Source organism: Stenella coeruleoalba (genome assembly GCF_951394435.1).
Source record: "Stenella coeruleoalba genome assembly, chromosome: 5".
Lineage (NCBI taxonomy): Eukaryota > Metazoa > Chordata > Mammalia > Artiodactyla > Delphinidae > Stenella > Stenella coeruleoalba.
In genome coordinates this window covers 108,233,289-108,251,222 of record NC_137150.1, presented here as the reverse complement: position 1 = coordinate 108,251,222, position 17,934 = coordinate 108,233,289, and positions in this window count along the sequence as shown.

The window sequence follows — 17,934 nt, the reverse complement described above, 5'->3', positions numbered from 1 at the left end:
AACCCCTATAATTCGAATGTTGGTGCGTTTAATGTTGTCCCAGAGGTCTCTGAGACTGTCCTCAGTTCTTTTCATTCTTTTTTCTTTATTCTGCTCTGCAGTAGTTATTTCCACTATTTTATCTTCCAGGTCACTTATCCGTTCTTCTGCCTCAGTTATTCTGCTATTGATCCCATCTAGAGTACTTTTAATTTCATTTATTGTGTTGTTCATCGTTGCTTGTTTCATCTTTAGTTCTTCTAGGTCCTTGTTAACTGTTTCTTGCATTTTGTCCATTCTATTTCCAAGATTTCAGATCATCCTTACTATCATTATTCTGAATTCTTTTTCAGGTAGACTGGCTATTTCCTCTTCATTTGTTAGGTCTGGTGCATTTTTATCTTGCTCCTTTATCTGCTGTGTGTTTTTCTGTCTTCTCATTTTGCTTATCTTACTGTGTTTGGGGTCTCCTTTTTGCAGGCTGCAGGTTCGTAGTTCCCACTGTTTTTGATGTCTGTCTCCAGTGGCTAAGGTTGGTTCAGTGGGTTGTGTAGGCTTCCTGGTGGAGGGGACTAGTGCCTGTGTTGTGGTGGATGAGGCTGGATCTTATCTCTCTAGTGGGCAGGTTCATGTCTGGTGGTGTGTTTTGGGGTGTCTGTGGCCTTATTATGATTTTAGGTAGCCTCTCTGCTAATGCGTGGGGTTGTGTTCCTTTTTTGATAGTTATTTGGCATAGGTTGTCCAGCACTGTGGCTTGCTGGTCGTTGAGTGAAGCTGGGTGCTGGTGTTAAGATGGAGGTCTCTGGGAGACTTTTGCCGTTTGATATTATGTGGAGCTGGGAGGTCTCTTGTTGACCAGTGTCCTGAAGTTGGCTCTCCTACCTCAGAGGCAGAGCCCTGACTCCTGGCTGGAGCACCAAGAGCCTTTCATCCACACGGCTCAGAATAAAAGGGAGAAAAAGTAGAGGGAATTAGTAGAAGTATGAGGAAAGAAAGAAGGAAAAGAGGGAAGGAAAGAAGGAAGAAAGAAAGAAAGAAGAAAAGAAGGAAAGAAAGGAGGGAGGGAGGGAGGAAGGAAGGAAGGAGGGAAAGAAGGAAAAAAGACAGAAAGAAAGAAGATACAGTAAAAATAAAATAAAGTATAATAAAGTTATTGAATTAAAAAATTCTTATTTAAAAAAAAAAAGGGACGGATAGAACCTTAGGACAAATGTTGGAAGCAAAGCTATACAGACAAAATCTTACACAGAAGCATACACATACACCCTCACTAAAAGAGGTAAAAGGGGAAAAATCATAAATCTTGCTGTCAGAGACCACCTCCTCAATTTGGGATGATTCGTTGTCTAAAGGAGGGAAGGAAGGAAGGAAAGAAAGAAAGAAAGAAAGAACGAAGGTAAAGTATAATAACGTTATTAAAGTTAATTATTAAGAAAAAAAATTTAAAAAAAAACCATGGACGGATAGAACCCTAGGACAAATGGTGGAAGCAAGACTATACAGACAAGATCTCACACAGAAGCATACACATACACATTCACAAAAAGAGGAAAAGGGAAAAAATCATAGATCTTGCTCCTAAAGTCCACTTCCTTAATTTGGGATGATTGGTTGTCTATTCAGGTATTCCACAGATGCAGGGTATATCAAGTTGATTGTGGAGCTTTAATGCACTGCTTCTGAGGCTGCTGGGAGAGATTTCCCTTTCTCTTCTTTGTTCTCACAGCTCACCGGGGCTCAGCTTTGGATTTGGCCCTGCCTCTGCGTGTAGGTCGCTGGAGGGCGTCTGTTTTTTGCTCAGACAGGATGGGGTTAAAAGAGCCGCTGATTCGGGGGCTCTGGCGCACTCAGGCCGGCGGGGAGGGAGGGGCACGGAGTGCGGGGCGGGCCTGCGGCGGCAAAGGCCGGCGTGACTTTGCACCAGTCTGAGGCCCGTGCGTTCTCCCGGGGAAGTTGTCCCTGGATCCCGGGAACCTGGCAGCGGCGGGCTGCACAGGCTCCGCGGAAGAGGGGTGTGGAGAGTGACCTGTGCTCGCACACAGGCCCCTTGGTGGCGGCAGCAGCAGCCTTAGCGTCTCCCGCCCGTCTCTGGGGTCCGCGCTTTTAGCCGCGGCTCGCGCCCGTCTCTGGAGTTCCTTTAAGCAGCGTTCTTAAACACTTCTCCTCACGCCCCAGGAAACAAAGAGGGAAGGAAAAGTCTCTTGCCTCTTTGGCAGGTGCAGACTTTTCCCCGGACTCCCTCCCGGCTAGCTGTGGTGCACTAACCCCTTCAGGCATGTTCAAGCCGCCAACCCCAGTCCTCTCCCTGCGCTCCGTCCAAAACCGAAACCCGAGCCTCAGAGCCTCAGCTCGCAGCCCCGCCCGCCCTGGCGGGTGAGCAGACAAGCCTCTCGGGCTGGTGAGTGCTGGTCGGCACCGATCCTCTGTGCAGAAATCTCCCCGTTTTGCCCTCCGCACCCGTTGCTGTGCACTCCTCCGCGGCTTCGAAGCTCCCCCCTCCGCCTCCCGCAGTCTCCGCCCGCGAAGGGGCTTCGTAGTGTGTGGAAACTTTTCCTCCTTCACAGCTCCCTCCCACTGGTACATGTGCCGTCCCTATTCTTTTGTCCCTGTTTTTCTTTTGTTTTCTTTTGCCCTACCCAGGTACGTGGGGAGTTTCTTGCCTTTTGGGAGGTCTGAGGTCTTCTGCCAGCCTTCAGTAGGTGTTCTGTAGGAGTTGTTCCACGTGTAGATGTTTTTCTGGTGTATCTGTGGGGAGGAAGGTGATCTCCGCGTCTTACTCTTCCGCCATCTTCAAGGTCCCCCAATACTTGTTTTTTAATACAGCACATGACATCACCATTTTAACCTACCTTTTAACATCATTCGTGGTTTCTTTGTTATCATTCTCATGTAAAGAGAGGTCTGACCTATTTTCAAGGCTCCACTACAGATTGCATATGCAAATATCCTCTTTGCTGTATTATGTTCAGGATCTGCAAATGCTAACATATAGATTCTTTCACACAGAACTGAAGAGGTTGCACTATGCATTGTACTCTAATATAATTATTTTTCATCTCTATCAGAACATGTGCATAGCCTAGATGAAATTGAGAAAACCCAGGCACCACCAAATAAATCAGTTATAGATGCTTCTCTCACAGGAAAACTTTTACATATTCCTGTGAGAATACGTGTATTCCTCATAGGAACTGGCAGATGCCCAGTTCCTATGAGGAATACACCTCTTCTCTTTACCTTGGATGAAAGAGAGCACTTTAAGAGTGGCACGCTTGACAAATACTGTTTTTTGAAAAGGTGGTTTCCTTTTTAAAATTCATAGAGACCTTGGTTTTAATTACGGATCTCATATTTTCTAGTGAGACTGAAGAAATTAACAAGGATAGAGAGATGAGGACTCTGAAAAGCAGAATCAATAATAAATAACTCAGGATTACAAAGCAACCCTAATTTTAAATTTCGAAGCTATATGTTCTAGAGATGAGTGGTGATTCAAGAAAATTTAGTCTTGAGATTTTTTATTATAGATGTTTTGTGTCTTACTCTAGAACATTCTGCACAGGTAATATCAGTAACTCCATAAATCTCTTTTCACTGACACTGAAAGTTTGAATTTAAGCCATGTTCTCTGAGGTAAAGGGTCACGGGTTTTATCCACTAAGCCACCAAACCCCTCATTTAAAGTACTTTTGAGACCTGGTATTTCTTTGTGACAGAAGACATTCATGAGGAATTATGTGCTGTGCCTGAGGGTGAAAGAAGTAAAAGAAAGCCTTATTAAGAGTACACGTGCTGCAGCCCGACAGAGTTTGACCTTCACAATGACACAAAGGCAAAGATGAATGCAAAAAAGCTTCGCTGCTGTTAAACATTGTAACAAGACAATCTGTAGGACCTCCAAAAAAAGAAAAGAGGGAAAACGTTTATCAATACAGGGAGGATGAAAGCAAATGCAGTTTTGGTCTGCAAGAAATAAAGAAAAACTCAAAAAAACTGAGGGTCAAAGAAGATACTAAGGCTATGGATACAAAGTGATTGATAATCCTGCATGATATTGTCTGATACTGTTTGTCTCCCACATATGGTTATAGTCAATTAAACTGCTTTCTTTATTTTGAAAACAGGAATGATTATTATTCCCCAAATAAAAATCCATGGACAGGATACTTTTCGGATTCATTTTTAAAAGTATATTCTGTTTGGAAAATAAATATACCAGGATTTTACCACCAAAAAGATATAAACAAATACAAAGAACACTACTAATTTAATTATATTTTGATCCTAAATTAAGTGTTTGTGTACATGTGTGGGAGGGGGGTATTATATTTAAAAAGCTAGAGAAAACTTAAGTTCCATGTTGAGGAAACAGCACTTGTATAGTAGAATTACAACCAGAATAACTCTTTCCTTTAGCTTTAAGTAAAAAATATTGTCACCCCTCTGTCTTTTAATTTTTATTAAAGAATTACATTAGACCCAGATCCTCATTAGCAGAAAGTTGTCTCATCTTCCTTGTCACCTCACAGCTTTGCCCAAAGCATCTTGGCTTGTGTCTCCTGTACAGTCTAATCTAAAGTGGTTTAAATCTCCTTTGAAATACCAGGGCAGCGAGGAGACAGCCCTGGGAAGCCCACTGCAACCACGGCTTCTCCAGATGCCAAAGTTCTCATCAGCAACATCCAAATACAATTGCCTGTGGTAGTATCTCAAAGATCTATTTTCATCTCTAAATAGAGAAAAATAAATAAATCAAACCACCACTACAAGTTAAATTATTCCAGAAAAATCTATCATGTAACAGGAATTAATTAATTCAAATCACTCTTAAAACAATCCATGTATGTTATTATTACAAAATTTCTAAAGAACAAAAAATATTCTTATTTGATTTTTTTAAATTACAACTAAAATTATACTTAAATTTAGAAAAGATTTAAATTGTACTCCATCATAAATTGTTAATGATTTTTTTAGTTGTTGAAATCATACTCATTAGAAGGAGGAATTTACTTTGCACAATGCTCCTAGGTCAGAATTCATGATCATAGTTCTAGGCTTAATATATATCGATTATCCTCTCATAAATACAGCAGCTGAATATCTGTAAATTTAAAAGATATATATAAAAGATATGTATTAATGACAATACAGATTTTCCAAAACTTCTGTGTAAATTTGCCCAAATACATTTTTTTCTGTTCACAGACATAAGATGACATAAGAAATGGACAGATACTTCTTCACACTTACTGTATAATGGCTCAAAGTTAGTTTTAAAAAGAAGATATAGAAGTAGCTGCTGACTAGAGTAATCTAGATTGAATATCAACTGATAAACACTATATGTAGATGTATTTTCTTGTTCTTTAATCATTAATCTTTCACTGTTCTGTACCAAAGTAAATTTATTGTATTTTATGAGCTAACCAATAGGATGACGGATCCACAGTTCTCTCTCCACAGAATTTGCATCTTTACAGAGGCAATATTTCCCACATTCTTTATCACATTTACCCTAAATAAATGCTAGATAAAATATTATTCTGCCTAAGATAACTAAGTCAAATCTTTTGGGAAGTGGTTCTCAAACTTAAGTCAGAAATCATAATTACCTGCAGGATTTGGGAAGAGAGATTTCTGAGTTTCGTCTCCAGAGTTGGTGATTCAGTTGATTGAGGTAGGGCTCCAGAATTTGAATTTCTCAAAAACTCCCAGTAATGCTATACTATTAATTGGACCTCATTTTGAGAAACACTGTTTTAGGGAATCTGTGTTTTTAACAAATTCTCAGGTGATATGGTGATTAGCTAAAATTAGGAAGCATTATTCTATGACTGAATTCTAGCTAACCTCTTGATAACCAATATTTTTTATCTTCTATCATCTCAGCCTATCCTGCTCTAGTCCCACATTTCTTCCTGACACACTCTCATTTATATCTAAGAATGATATTTCTGTGAAGCTTAATTCAGCACAATCAAAATATTAGAATTTGAAGGAGTTAATTACTTTTTTGTTCACATGATATAAAACACTTTTATAGTTTTTATGAAACTATATTCCAACGTTGGTATAGTATACAATCTCTCTACCCTGATTATAGCTAAGATATATATGCCTCAAGGACTAGGAAGACAAACTAAATGAGATGGATGTGTTGGATGGAAACTCTGGTGAACCGCATGGCCCATGTCATGTCTAAAGGAAAAATACAAGATGGGAGGGAGGCGCAAGAGGGAGGGGATATGGGGATATACATATACATATAGCTGATGAACTTTGTTATGCAACAGAAACTAACACAACATTGTAAAGCAATTATACTCTAATAAAGATATTAAAAAATAAATAAAGGAAAAACACAATTCTCTTCAATTAACTACTACTGTAAAACAATATGGACCTGATACTTGCAAGTGATGAGTTCTATTTATTTGTTTGTTTGTTTTAAGAATCAAGTCAAAATGTGTGTAGAGGTATAAGTGCAAGCCTTTAATGTTTGTTCAGTGAATAAAAATAAAATAATTACACATCTTATCTAATAATCTGTTTTCATAAACTTTAGTTTTAAATTGCAAAGACAGTACAGAATTCTCACATGCCCTTAATCACTTTTATTTTTAACATCTTATATTTTCATGATATATTTGTTACAACTCTGACATCAAAGTTGGTATATTACTATTAACTAAACTCCACAATTAATTCAGACTTCACTAGTTTTTCTCTAACATTCTTATTTTGTTTCAGGATCTCACCCAGGACAGATTATGTTTAATCATATGTCTCCTTAGGCTTTTTCTGGCTGTGACATTTCTCAGAGTTTTCTTGTTGTTTATACCTCAACAGTTTTAAGCTGTACTGGTAAGGTATTCTGTACAACGTGGTTTAATCAGGATTTACCTGATGTTTCCCATTGGGGTTTAAACTAAGGTTGTATGATTGGGAGGAAGACCACGGAGGTAAAGTACCATGCTCAGCACATATCCTGGAAGTGCAAGCTACCAAAAGAGCTCATCATTGATTATGTTAACAATTACTCGCCGGAAGCACTGTTTGCCAGTTTTCTCCACTGGAAAGTTACCCCTGCCTCCTATTTTACAATCTACAGTTTCAAAACAAGTCACAACGTAGAACCAACACTCAAAAGAGGAAGAACAGTTCCTTGAGGGTGGGGTGTCTTCATGAATTATCTTGGATTCACTTGTAAAAGATTTGTCTATTCTCATCATAATAATAAAATTTTAATTAAAATAATTTTAATAAAAAATTAATGAGAAAGCATTTTAACATAATATGACATTTTAAAAGTAAGTATAGTATTTTTGGTTTTATTCTAATGGAAGTAAAATATTACTTTTTAAATTCTCATACTCTGTAACACCTTTTACAAACGTGGCTTTTAAAACTGGGTGTGTATTAATGAAATATCACAATCAGGAATGATCTAGATATTTCAGAGGAAGAAGCACAAGCCTGAATGAGTTAGTAAAGCTAACCTTCTCCGGGATGAAGCAGGATAATGTAAGGCTTTGAAGAGCATGTAATATACAAGTGTCAAGGATAAACAACGCACATTGCATTTGATTGACTCTAGCCTTCTTAATCTATTGAAGACTCCAACAACTAACCATATTTATAAATTTCCTTTGCTATGGTCAACGAAGAGACAAAGAACAAATATAAAGAGAATAATACAATTTTAGCCTAGGAAAGAACCTCAGCCATCTTTAATTTAATAACTTCATTTCATATAAGAAAATATTTAATTTGAAAATGGTGAAAGACCTGCATTGTGGTATACAGCTATTCAAGGAATAAATAGCATTATCTCCCATTTTTCTGACTCCCAAGTCAGTGCTTTATTATTATACTCTATTTTACTGTGAAGAATCAAAAGACAAAATTAACCTGTACTTGGAAAGAATGTTGAATTGCAATTTTCTTTGTTTGTTCCTGTGCTGGTTTATGTTGCGTCAATTTAGCTAAGGCTGTGTGTTGTTTCCATGAATCCCCTCCCCAGGGTTTTGGATTATAGATGGCCAAGAGTAAAACTTACATGAGATATGGAAGGTTATAAAAAAAAAAAAAAGCTTTCCAAGAGCTGGAAATTTCCATAGACCTTGCTCAGACATTCCTTACCTCCCCCTCCATTTTTCTTCAGTTGCCAGATATGCTTGATTTCTTGTAGCTCTGAGTTGTTCATCAGTGCAAAGTTTTCTTTGATTCACTGACTTCTCCATTCCTTTTTTTTTTTTTCCCCTCATACTACCATCTCCCAACTCCTGTCAATTTGGATGAGATTTAATTCATATAACAAATCTCTGATTTTCATACTGCTTAATAAATTTATTTTCTTTTCTTCTTCCAGTTTTATTGAGATGTAAGTGACATACAACACTGTATAAGTTAAACGTGTACAGCTCAATGACTTGATATTATATTGTGAAATGATTACCACAGTAAGTTCAGTTAACCTCTATTGCCTCATATAGTCACAATGTTTTTCCTTGTGATGAAAATTCTTAGAATCTACCCTCTTAGCAACTTTAAATATACCATAGCATTGTTAATTATAGCCATCATGTTGCACATTACATCCACACTATTTATTTATCTTATAACTTTTGACCACCTTTGTCCAATAACTATTTGTTTGGTTGATATCTGCAAGATATGTTTTGTTTTTATTCATTTTTTATGCTTCACCCCTCTAGATTACTAAATGAAGGAAAAGGGACGCCTTCTTTTCAGAAATGAGAAAAAGCTTTATTACAAATAAGATGATTAAAAAACAAATGATAATAGAAATCACCATCTCATTTGTTACTTGTATTATTCTGCCATAATAAAATACCATATACTAGGTGGTTTAAGTAACAGAAATTTATTTTCTCACAGTGCCTGAGACTGGAAGCCCAAGATCAAGGTGCCAGCATAATTTGTTTGTGGTGAGCATTCTCTTCCTGGTTGCAAATGACCATCTTATTGTCATGTCCTTGCTTGGTCTTTTCTAGATGCAGACACCCTGAAAAACAGAGTGAGCATTCAGGTACTATTCCTATAAGAATACTACAATGATCATATCAGGTCCCCAACTTATTTCCTTTGAATCCCCATCTCCAAATAAACCACACTGGAGATTAGGGCTTCAACATATGGATTTTGTGGGTAAACAAACATTCAGTCCATAATGTTACATAAGCAAATAAAAACAAATGATAAACCAAACAAATGTATAAATAAATAAATAAGTAAAAATTCAAAGAGAAGATCATTGAATTGAGTGTCTCAATCCATATATTCTTAAATGTTGACCTTAAACATGTGTCAATCTGACTCTTTAAGGATTAATTGGGGATTTTTATCAAAATGCAGATCCCAGATTCGTTGAATCAAAATATTCAGGGAGCAGACCTAGAAGCATGTATTATGACAAAGTTCCCTGAATGATTAAGAAAACCAATGTATAAACAGCTGGTTTAAAATACAAAATCAAATTCATTGGTAGTCGTTTTTAGTCACATTATAGGAAAGGTTTTAAGACCAAGCTTGACTCTAACTTGAATGTACTGTACCTGAGCAGGAGACCCTAGTATGGACATAAAAAGTTAGAGTGATGGCAGATATGACATTTTGTGTCATCCTTGTTAAAACTTTAAAAAAGGAGAGATATAATATTCATATCTGCAATATGCTCCTCTAACTGAATATGATTTGTCTTTCAAGTTTTTTAAAGTTTACTCAAAAGTAAATTTTACAAGTTTGAAACTATTGTGAACATTTATAGCAAAAGCGAAACCAAATATTCTATAAATGTCAAATGTATCTGAAGTTTTATTATACATAAGAAGTAAAAAGATCAAGAATATAATAAAGGTTAAATAATAGGAGATACTTTTTGAATAATACAAGAAACTATGAAAATTAAATTCCTTCAGTATTTAGAAGTTCTTTTTTAATAGAAAAAAAGAAATGTGATGTTTTGGCAAGGAATTAACTCCTAGAATTAATAAATATTGGAAAAATGCAACTACACCTGTCTTTAAATTACATTTTAAAAGCACAACTAATTTGAGTGAAATTATTCATCTTGGAAAAAAAAAAGAATTCTACAGAGTGAATTGATGACTTAAAAGTGCATGAAAGGTTATTACAGAAGGAATATTGAACAGTTGTTTCTGTCTTAAGTTATGGAATAACCAGGTGATCGATTAAAGGAGAAATCTGAATACTCACTGTGAGCATACCACTAAACAAGCTGCTTTTAGGGATCATACAAAGGAAGAGACAACATGGCTCCTAACTTAAAAATGGAGGAGCTAAAGGTAAGATAAGCCAGTGGAAATAAACTAGACATGGATGGCATGAGTGAGGGCTGAGAAAAAGTGATTCAAAAACATAGGTTAAAGTGAGTAATACCAGAAGCAATTTAAAAAAGCAGAACTTTATTAAAGCAAATAACTCTTCAGACAAAGTAATCTTTTTATTTTTGCCAAAATATTGTAATCCTCTTTTATATTACTCATGTTAATATTTGAGAGCAGTCAATGTAAATAAATGTGATGAAGATACCTCAGGATTATCAGAATGGGGACCAGGTATGGAAGTTAATATTCTGCCGTTAAGACAGCAGCTTGGTCCAACGGTTTAGAATTTTTAAATTCATCACTTTGTTCATTATTTACACATATCTACTGGCAGCTTGCCAATCATAATGTATGCACAAATATAAAAGTCATATCATTAGCTGTGGATGACCTGTTTTGGCTGGTAACCTCTCTGTAATATGTCAGAAGTGTTATTTTGAAGCAAATATTTTGATAAAATTTTTGTTAGGATGGATATAACTGTCACTAATAAACTTATGTCCATATCAGAATGTGTTCTTGTATTCTTTCCAAAATTATTTGTTTGTTGTTATATGACATTGGCTGACTTGGAGGATATAAATTATTTTCTATGTAATGTTTGTTAATACAGTACTACAGGAAAAGATGTTTACTATATGCAGCAAGATGGAGAATAATGGTGCTGACTTTTCAGTACCTTAACAGATGACTATATTTTTCCATTTTATTTTATGTGCATTTTGAATGGCATATGTACTATACTTCACGGTTGATTTTAGCACAGAATCCAGATGTTCCTGAAACATCTGTTTCCGTACCTGTATATAAATGAAATTCAAAATGATACTAGCAACTCTGGGGACTGCATTAATCACAATAAAAAGTATATATTTTTATCTTGTCTACATGGGGATCACCTATGTATAAAGTAGATGTGGAGTAGTTAGTCATTTTTTTATGTGTCTTTGCAATGAAGTTATTTACATACTACTGATTTGCTATGCCTGGCCATCTGGTTATGGATGAAATGTTGCAGTTTTTTGTTTTTGTTTTTACCTTTGTTTAAAAGGACTTTCTAAATGTTATCAATACCAAATGTTCTATGTCATTTATGCTAATAATCTACAAAAATATTTTATATTTTTCCAGATTGTTGCATGTTATATTTCTAAATTTACATATCATTTGCTTTTTAGCTGACTTTGTAAAACTGTGGAATTAAGTATAATGTTTTGAGCATTTTCATAGATGTTGTATGACACACTTTACTTCTTAATAACTATGTGAAACAGTAGATCTACACCACCTATTCTTTGACCAGTAAAGATGCGGCCTGGTAGTTGAAAGCTCAGGCAGAGCAGTCAGAGTGTTTTGTGGCAAGAATGGCTGTTGAATTTTTGACTGTGTGAACTGGGAAAAATACAAACGTCTCTAAATCCCAATTTCTTTATCTGTAAAGCAAGGATAGTTGAGTATTAATTCATATGGTTGTTGTGTGGATTAAAATAGATAATCTATTTTGATAATTTAGCACTGCACTGAGCATATAACACATACTTTTTAAAGGATAGTCATTTGGTTTAATATGATTAAATAACAGTAATTGAAATATTGTATATAAATTTGAAGAAGCTGACTTTATCACTGCTTACTGTAACTAATATTTTTCTAATTTTAATAATAAAGATAAGCTTTATATTCTTACTTTAATCCACTTACACAGTATCACAGGAAGTTCATGCACATTCTAAAGTTTTTAAATATTATTAAAAAATCTCCTAATGAAAAGTCTAAAACACTCAGATTCATACACAGTTTTTTCTAAGTCTTTTTATTTTAAAAAAAACAGCTTCTCTGAGGTATAAGTGATAGACAAAAACTGTGTTTATTTAATGTATCCAAGTTGATAAAATCATTACTTCAATCAAGGTAAGAGACATATGCATCATCTCCAAAAGTTTTCTTGTGTCTTTGTGAGCCTTTGTGTGTGTGTGTGTTTGTGTGTGTGTATGTGAGAGAGAGAGATAACAAGACTTAACATGAGACCTAAATCCTTTTAATAAATTAAGTGCATAGTACAGTATTGTTGACTAGAGTCTCTACGTTGTACAGCAGATTTCTAGAACTAATTCTTCTTGCAGAACTACTGAATAATACATTCAAAAGCATTTTGAATTCTAAAGCAAAATTCCAGTGTATGGACAGTATCATTGAAAGAAAATCTTCCAATAGCAGACAATTACCAATGCAATGTGTTTCCCTGTTGTTTACATAGAAAAAAATTGTATGCAGTATTTACATACATAAAAATATAGTACAAAATTTTTAACAAAATAATATGTGAGAAAATTTTCAAATTATATTTCAGACATAATTAGTAGGAATCAGATATTTTGAAAAGTTTGCCAACTGTTAACAAAGCGATGTATCTCTCAGGTCTTACTAGGCTGAGTCTTGTTACAAAACATGCGTACTTTACTAAGCACAGTAATTTTATAAAGGTGAGATTTTAATAATCTTAATATGATTCTTTATTATAACATATAGATGTTTTACTAGGTTTTGATCATGTTTTAGGAAATGTTTAATATTTGAAGTTAATACAAAACACAAAATTATACTTCTTCCATTTGTATTTTCAAAGGAACATCTTATTTTCAAGAAAAAAATATTGAGTTTAAATGGAAGAACAATTTAAAATTCCTAAAATGGTAAGATGTTACTTGTTAAATGAAATTCTAAAACATATTTTCCCACAACTATTATAACAATATATCTGATAGATAATCCTTCAGGAAAAGAGGAAATTCAACCTATTTCTACATTTAGTAAAGGAGAGGAAGGAGTTCTGGAGCAGATGCAATTGATTTTACAAATACAATACCTCACTCAAAATTTATGAACATTTAAGAACAGTGCTATATATCTCAAAGTTTTTGATATTGAAAAGATGTCAGTTTAATACAAATGAAAAAATAGTTGCTATTCTTTTGACTTGTAAAATACAGATAGTACTACTTACATTCCCCATATTTTTCTGTATTTTAAAAGAAAGTGAATAATTTTAAAATACAAGAGAATGTTTGCATTTAGCTTATTATCATTTTATGCCTATTATTAATAATCATCAACTTCATCATGCTAGGGGATCCCACATTTCCAGATATGAATAAGGAATAAAATTGGAGGGCATTCGGTATATGTGTTTCCCTAAGGAAAGTGTTGCTAAAACTCCAACTTCATTTTTTGAACACAGTATATTTAATTAATGCTCTGATACAAATTTCCATGGACACGTGTGCTTAGCATAAAACAAATTACTTGATGCTAAGTTGCTTATCAGGGTGTTTACACGAATGACAAATAGTTTGGGTTTTTCCACATCCTTGCCAATATTGATATTTTAATGCCTGGCTAGTCTGTTGTATATAAAATGTCATCTCCTTGATTCAATATGAATTTTTTTGAAAATTGATAAGGTTGAACAGCTTTCCACACCATGCATATATTGTATTCTCAGAATTTTGTTTCCATTGTTTAAGAGTGGAAGCTATACAAAGTATAAACCCCTGTTAGTACTGATTTAGCTACATCCCACTATTTTTGATATGTAGCATGCTCAGTCTTTTAGCTGAAATGTTTTTTACAACCCAGAAATAATGAAACATTGTATTCTAAATTCCCAAGTAGAGAGGATTTTCTCCACACTATATTTGTCATTAATTAAAAGTAATGGTATTCTAATCAGAATATGTGATCTGTATTATACGTACTATTTAATAATTTACTTTTTGATCATTTCAAAAAGTTTAGTGATTATTTAAACTATTTCATGTGCATATATATGTTGAGAATTCATGTGCCCAATTTTATTTTCTTTGATGACAATTTTAGCATTCATTCAACAATGGTTTATTGAGCAAACTCCTCCCTGTATTCAGAAATTTACATTGATTTTGAAGGGAAATTTTTGTGCGCTCTGTTATTTTATGTTTAGAGTTTGTTTCAAATCTCCCTTTGCTTCTTCCTCACTCCTCCCTCTCTATAATTTTGAGGGTCCCTACAATCCAAGTTTCCATCTCCTCCACATCCTCTGTTTATGACAACATCTGTTAGTGGGAGTTCCCATCCTCTGTAGGAATACTGAGATATGGTGTTGGGATACCATAGCAGAAGGCAGTGTATCTCAGCTTCTGGTGAGGAGCCTGAGTTTCTGCTTCTTCTCATTTGGGCCAGCTTTTGCTATAAGCTGTAGCCCTACCTCCTTTCATAAGCAGGAAAGTCTTACTCCTTAATCGGGCTCTAAGACTCAAGCCTGGCTTCAGCAACCCATCTTTCATGAAACACATTGTGACCCAATGTCCAAAAAGAGCTGAAGTCCAAGGCCCCAGTCCCTGCTTCTAGACCTAGAAGTTTCAACACCACTGCCCCTATGGTATTGCTGTTGGTTTGTCTTCTGTTATTTGTTTTTGTGTTTTTTGCATTGACAGTTTTCTCAGGTCTACATTGATGTTTGAATTATTTTTTAACCTAACTATGCATTTTTATTTATGTGGATTTAGAACAAACAGAGTATGGCAGGATTTGAAACTGCTGATCCTTTTGTGTGAGAATTTTTTGGTATCATTTTCACAGCATTATTCTTCAGCCAAATTTTGAAGGACTGTGTACTGTAAGTCATGACTATGTTATGTTAAAGAGCTTCTACTACTAACACATAAAAAAGTTTTGGGTTTTGCTAAAGTTTATATGAAAAGCCTGAAATTTAAATAATGACATGAGCAGAATCTAAAATCTAAGATATGACTTTATTTCACAGACTGCCTAGAATGCAGCTTTTTAGTAATTCTCACAACACCTTAGAAAGATTCTTAAATATATATCTAAACTACATTTTTGTCTTGATTGGTTTTCATATATTAAAAGATATCTCCATTATTTTATTTTTATCAGGCATATCTAATCTTAGATATTTATGCTAGGAACCTAGAAAAAATTCAGTGAAAATAGGGGGAATTCATTTGAATCTAAAGAATAAAAAAGGAATCTAACATCTTCTCATGTCTCCAATTCTTCAAATATTTTAATACTACACTGCCTCTTACATGATAATTTTATTCTTGAATATTATGGCAGTTATCATAATTCTTAGATTAAATTTCATAGTGGAAAAGCCAATATTATAAGGTTTATAGTGACTTGAGGTCTATTCAAGATCCTCAGGTAAGTAATGATATACAGTGTGAACTTAGCTTATTGATTAAAAGGGATATGAAATATGTAAATTTAGACAAAAGGTTTTAAAGGCAAATATAGATGTTTGAACTTTTTTCATTATAATACTACATGAAATCATTGATTGATCACTTCACTACACAGAAATTAATACATTTACTTTTGAAATTTCACTTTGCTTACCTGGGAAACTACCCTCCAACTTATAATATCAGTTTATATCTTGATACGTGTTAAAATAGCATTTCACAACCTCCATTACATATTTGAAAATGAAAAACAAAACTTTGAAATTAAAATGAAAGATATTGATAATACACATCTATCCTTTCTTTGGCTCCTTAATTCAACATTTCCTTTAATGAGAAAGAATAAATTCCTGTTACACAAAGCTTAGTGAATATTAATTTTTAATCTATTACAAAACCTGCCTGGTATATTATAAAAAGTTACGATTACATAAATGTGTATGATACTACATAAGTAGAGTTTACTATGCTAATTTACCTTAAGAAATTCTACCTTTCATTTCACTTGAATGTGAGTGTGTGACAAATTTCGAAGTGTGCTAGACTGGAGGGAAAGACTTTTAAGTCCTTGTTTTTACCCTTAACTAACAAAGAGGGCTAACTAGAGCTACTCTCCATTTTCTTATATACAAAATGAACTACCACATCACATATGATTTGTCTCTTTCTGCTCCATGTGCTCTGTGTATCCCTAAACCAACCTAGAGTTTCTAAGGAAAAAAGAAAAAAAAAAATCAATAGAATTACATGTTGGTGAAATGAAAGTTTCTTTACAGAAGCTCAGTATAGAGAAGTATGAAATGATGAGATAAGGAAGAGACTGAGATTTTGAAATAGTTCTTTTAATTAACAATATATCTCCAGGTAAAACAATGGTTTCAGAAACCAGAATAAAATATTGCAGGATGCAGGTCTGACTGAAGTCACATTGCCATAGTAGCTGTGGATAAGATTCCTATAAAACATCTTACATTTCAAAAGAATAATGTAAATTATCATTAGTTACCAAGATCTGTCTGTTCCAGTGAGAATTGCAACCTAATTTAAATGAGTCCAATGAACCCTCCTATGGAGGAAAAAATCCTATTTCATCAAAGTGGATTCAGCCTGTGGCATGCTGTGTTTGGTTGTGGCCCAAGTCACAGCCCGCTGGGAGTGGCAGCCCCTGCCATCAGTGTCTGTCAGGGAGCAGACATTTCTCTCTTTGTATTATCCCTGAGCTCCAGGCTTCTGTACCGGTCAGACCACAGTGAAATGCTGACAGTGAGCTGCTGCACAGAGAGACCAGTGAGAGGCTCTCACTCTGTATTTAAAGGGCCCAAGAGCTGCAGGAAGACAGTGTTCCTGCCTCTTCTAAGTGGCATGTATGGAGAGATATCTGATTTAGCAGCTCTGACAGCCCACAGGAAACTTGGTCCAGACAGAAACAGAATGTGAAATAACAGGAGCTCTCATACTTGAGTTTAAGAAAAACGAGAGGGGACTAAGAATTCTGAGTGTCTCTGATAAACCACAGTGTGTTAAACACATACTTTCATTTAATTTCCCAAAACATCACACATAATTGTGGAGTTTAAATAATGTACCTTCAGTCATCTAGTAAATGAGTGGTTGTGGGGGAAAAAATCTGATGAAGCAGCAATTAAAACACAGGGATGAAAAATGTGGTCTCTGGGATTCTGAGACTTGGTTTCAAAATTGTCCCGACCACTTCCCAGCCATGAGAAACTGGACAAGTTTTATAAAATTTTTTTGTGCCTTTGTTTCCTCATCTGCAAAACATAGCTGGTGCTCACATGACAGAGATTTAATATTCAAATAAGACATCTTTATTAATTGCTTAGAAAAATATTTAGTGTTTCTTACTTCCTCAGTAAATACTTGATATTATTTTCCAATGATCATCAAAATCTATGCTCATTCTAAAATGACATTCAGCTTCCTGTATTTAAGTGTCATAGTCATAATATCCATTGAAATATGCTTCTCAGTGTTTCTATACTCTGTCTATAATACTAGCACATCATCCTTATTCATGTAATTCATCTATATTTATGGTGCTGATCTTATGCTATTTGTGTATTTGTTGAAACTCATTTTACTCATTGCTTGAAAGATACTCTTTGATGAGTTATTAAGTAATACATTATCAGAAATGGAAAACTTAATCTGTAACTTTGTAGCCTCAGGAATTGTGATTAGAAAGCAATGAAGATATGGAAAAAAACACTTTTTAAAGAAGTAAAAAGATAAGTGCATTAAGGGAAACAGAGAAACAGAGATAAAATGCTTCAAAGAAGATGATTTTTTGTAGTGTCATCTGAATGACTAGCAAT